This window comes from Cynoglossus semilaevis, chromosome 9 (assembly GCF_000523025.1).
Source record: "Cynoglossus semilaevis isolate Cse_v1.0 chromosome 9, Cse_v1.0, whole genome shotgun sequence".
Lineage (NCBI taxonomy): Eukaryota > Metazoa > Chordata > Actinopteri > Pleuronectiformes > Cynoglossidae > Cynoglossus > Cynoglossus semilaevis.
The window spans coordinates 16,786,308-16,791,258 of record NC_024315.1 but is presented as its reverse complement, the minus strand read 5'-3'; positions in this window follow the sequence as shown (position 1 = coordinate 16,791,258).

The following is a 4,951-nucleotide window of genomic DNA, read 5'->3' as shown; positions in this document are numbered from 1 at the left end:
ATGATCCTTGTTCCAGTTATTAGTTCATTTTCAGTGTAGAGAGCAGAACTCAAACGCTCTCCTGGACACAGTGACCTCCTCAGAACATTACTCCACGATGCATTTTGGCCGGGTTTCCATGGAAGATTCCCACAGCATTATATGGATTTGAATAAACAGCGTAGAACATCACGCTCTGAGTCAAGGCCTCAAATTTATTGTCTCCAAAAAACTCCGCGTAGAGTGAATAACACCTGGGAAAACAACGGTCCACCGTTCCTGTGCTCCTGTTTTCATGTTTGGACGACCTGCACCGTGATATATACTGTGTGTAAGAGATGTGTTCCCATGATGCTGCAGTAAATAATGTAATGAACCGCCGCGCTGTGTTATTTAGGAGCCTGGTTTTCAGAGTCCTGGTCTCGAAGCACAGCAGCTCCAGAGACACGGCTCCACATTTGACATGTTACCTAACATGTTCAAAAATGCTGCTGGGAGAACAGAGATCCTGAATCCTGGGTCAAGAATCAAGTTCTCCATCAATCTGGATCCTTTGGGTCCTCGGTCGTATGACTGCTAAGGAGACAAGGTGACATCAGCTTCAGCTCCGTCTAAAACCCTAAAAAGTCATCAATCAATGAGTTAAATATTTTTTATTAAAAACTGTTAACAGCTCACTCATCATTTTCCCTGGTCCGACAGTTCGTGTCTCAAAGTTCATCCATATACAATTACTTCAACAAAATACTCTTCGACACTCGGACTACAATAAAACATCTCTCCTTGACTACTCTCCTCCTAACAGACCTGAGGCTCTTAAAAATAATGGGTTTTGTCTCCGGCTCCAGGAAATGAAGCTGAGTTTGAAACCCGATTCTGTTCACGTGTTCACAGACAGATTTTCTTCATCCTTCATCATCAGAGGTTGGTCTCTGTGGATCACCTGCCCTCGTCTCACTTTATCCCCTAACGTCTCTGCTGTTACAGCAACCATGTCCAGGTCCCCTTCTTCTACAACCATTAATCTACACTGTGACACCACCATGAGTACCACCATGATGACCAACATTAGCCTTCCCTGTTAGCCTCCACCACAGGAGAGATGTTTATGTTTAAAGGTTGTATTAATTGTGCATGGTATGTTTTCGATTTATTTAATTGAAAATATGAATTTTCCAAGCATACCACTAGAGAACGCTCAGTTTGAGAACCACTGCTCTAGACAGTGGTTAGAGAAACGATACTATGTGATACGATATGGTACAATATGATACAATTTGTTACCATGTGATCTATAAATTAGAATGTAATTTAAAATACAGCAACACACTGCAATGAATACAGCAATTCAATATTCAGCCACTCTGACATTGAAACTGTATAAAGTTGTTGTTACTGATAAAACAAATCAATTCCCCCTAAGGCATCCATTCAAACAGACATATCTGTGGACCAGTGGAGTCACCCCCTGGTGGTTAACTGCTGCTTCTGTCAAACCTCCTGAAACTCCTCTCTGTCAAAACTTGAAACGTTCATTGGTTTCTTTCCTACAGGCAGTGGGTTGTGCTCCCAGTAACAACAGCAGATGATGTCAGATTGGGTTTCATCGGCCTGATATTTCATGTGTGTTTCTTAATAAACATGTTTTTGAAGCCGACGCTCTGTTTCAGAAGTCCTCCGCAGAAAATGTCTCATTACTTCAGTTTGAGGTCCCAGAAAAGCCACTTGTAAAACACTCTTGAATATAATGGACTGAATGAATTTCATATGGTCTGTCTGTAATTTGTGCTCGCAGTGCTTTTCAAGCGGCAGTCCAATTAAATCAATTTGGAAAGCTTTCTTTTAAGCAAAATAATAAATAAAAAAATGCTAACATGCTCTGCAGAGTGTGTGTGTGTGTGTGTCTGTCTGTGTGTGTTGTGTGCCATTTCCTCCTGTCAGATGGCCAGATTTGATGATGTACAAAATACCTGAAGGTCGACTGCTCTCTCTGTGTTACCAAAGACTCAAACGCACTGCATTTTAATGAACGCTCTTAGTGGAAAAATACTTTCGTTTAATTGGTAATGTAATTACATCCAAACCACCCGGTTCTGGACAGAATCCTACAGAAGATTAGCCATCAGCTTCTCATTTGCATTTTAAGCAGGAACACAAGAAAATGTTAGGAATCTTTTAGTTTGACATTTTAGTAGGATGAGGATCCATCTTTTCACAAAGTCCTTGAAATCATAGCTCCTAAAATACATGGCAACGCGATAAAACCCATGTTATGGACAACAATTTGCTAGAAATTAGCAAAACAAAGTATAGCTAAGTATCAGAAAATGCTAAATGGCACAAAAATATAGCATTACTGTTTTCGACAGCTGTCATAAACATCCAAAACACAACTTAAAGTTGACCCTAGACAGAATTTAGCGGAAATAGCTGAAAATGTGCTAAAAGTGTAACAGCACCTGAAAATAGCCAGAGGTTAGAGATTAGCCTAAATGGTATGTGTCCTAAAAAGTGTCTACAAAGGCTTCGTACATGCCAAAAGTGTATCAAAGTTAGCAGTTGACCCAACCAATCATCAGTCAGGACAAATATTAACAAATCATCTAAACATCTGCCACAGGTTAGTAGAGAAACCGTTCAAACGTTAGCCTTTAAATGCTCGGGTCCAGAGTTTGGACATGCTTGATCACCTTGAGTGAAATAGTACAAGTTCAGGAAACTTCAGGTTGATTTTTCATGCATTAAAGAAAAGAAAAATGAATGTAAAATGTTGGAGCAGAAAAATCGGTGAATTTGCCGCTGCGTGTGTGTGTTATTATACATTGAACAGTGGGATCTGAGGCAGGAAGAGCAGAGTGGCCAGAACACTGGGGCTAATCTTCTCTGACAGTCATTTAAAAACGGAGCCAGTTAGCTCCACTTCTTCTGGACTGGAAGTCAAATATCTATTTTGCACGCCTGTACGAATCCTTCAGTGCTGCCACAAAACAGGAGCCACATTGGTCTGGAGCAGAGCGTGTTTGGCTCGGGAGCCGCTCGGTAATGAGCGGAGCTGCAGCGTCTGCCTGCGTCCCGTCACAGAATCCCTGCGAGTTAAAGTAGTTCATGTAAGGTTATACATTGTTGGGGAGGAAGGGACGGCTTTTCAATGAACTACTGGTAATTGATGGAAAGTCAGTGACTTTGATGATTTGCTCTGAATTTCAAACATCTCCCAGCTCATTCATCTGAAACTCTCCCCGGGCCCATTGGCACTGTGTGGTTAATGTGGAGGCGTGCTGTTCTGGGAGGAAATCTACGAGTAAATTGTGGACGATTTTGGAAGTAGACGCGGGGGCTTGGAAAATGCCACAGAACATATTTACTGTGTCAAAGCTGCGGGCCTTTTCAGACGGCCCCCAACTCTCAGCATGTACTGTGTATTTACTCAGTCACGTTCACACTTAGAGTCATTATTAGGAAGAATGACAGCCGTTTCCTGAAAGAAGAAGAAATCCGACTCCCTGTCACATAATCTCTCTGTACTCCCTGTGAATGGATGTGAATGTGAACGAGTCTGTGTCCGTGTTTATTAGTCATGTGACGAACGGCTGAACAGACACCGCTCTGCCTCCAAAATAATGTCACAGTGTGTTTTCTTGTCCACGTGCACAGTAAAAACGTCAAGGTAAAGCCGGTCCAGATGGACAGGAAACAATGCATACGTGGGATCATTCCACTGTCAGCTTTATGAGCTGCTGCAAACCCAGGTTTAAGGAGACAGAAAAATATGAACATGCTTTAATAACAGGTAGTGAAACTGTGGCGTGAAATACCGTAACGGAACAGTGCCGGTGGTTGTGGACCCCTGACCTAAGATAACTACTATAAAAAACACAGAATAATGTCATCGACATACATCCATAATAACCGAAGAGGCCTCTCGAAGAAGCATTCTGGGACAAAACTACTTTCATTTTGTGTGTCTGTGCCCCCTCTGACCCTCTGACCGCTGGGACGGCTCCAGTGACCCTGTGAAGGATCCCATGAATGAATGCAGGTCACGGAGGTTTTTCATTTTACCACCATGACGAATCTGCGCCGTCTGATAACATCGAACGTAATTGAAATGTTTTTGTTTGTTGCACATCCCTGGAACTATGTGCTTCCTCTTCCTCAACCACTAACTCAATTCAAGCTGTAACAGGGAAGAGACTGTGACCACACTGGGAACATGGTGGCACACACACACACACACACACACACACACACACATTTGTTCATGCTCCACTGTCTCCTCCTTCCTCTTATATCAGACTGTGCAGCACCACAGCTCGGTCGCCTCCAGGGTTCACTGTTCCTGTGTGACCTGACCCTGAGTGAACGGATCAGGGTGGAACCATAACCCTGACACACCATCATTAGTCATAGTGTCTAGACTAGTTGTAATAATTAACTGACGTTTGCTCGTCTGCTGCTTCAACCTTTCTCCCTGCCTCGTCCAGAAGAACCAGAACCAGAACCAGAACCAGATCTTATCACAGTATGGTGTTAATCACATCTTAACTTATCGTCATGTATCTATCGTCCTTGATCATTCAGGAGAAATACTATGGCTGACACAGCCAATAAAAAAGACTCCTGGAACGATCAAAATATAGAAAACTGCTTTAAAAAGATTGGATAAAAGAGACAAGGGTAAAAGGTTAAAGGTCACTGGTTGTTATTTCAAGACTAAGTCTGTCAAACAGTCAACATTTCTAATGTAATTAATGACAGGACAACTGTGACTGTTGCTAATGACTAATCGTGATTAATATAATGGACATTCCTGAGTTGATGAGGGGATTTTAAGCTCGAGGTGCTTCAGTGAAACAATGACGTCCAAACTCAAATCCACATCTGCTTGTTTCTCTCGCGAGATCTGGCAACGGCGTTCAGGACCTGTGTGCTGCTGATGTTCCCACAGACTGACAGAGCCTGGATCTGCACA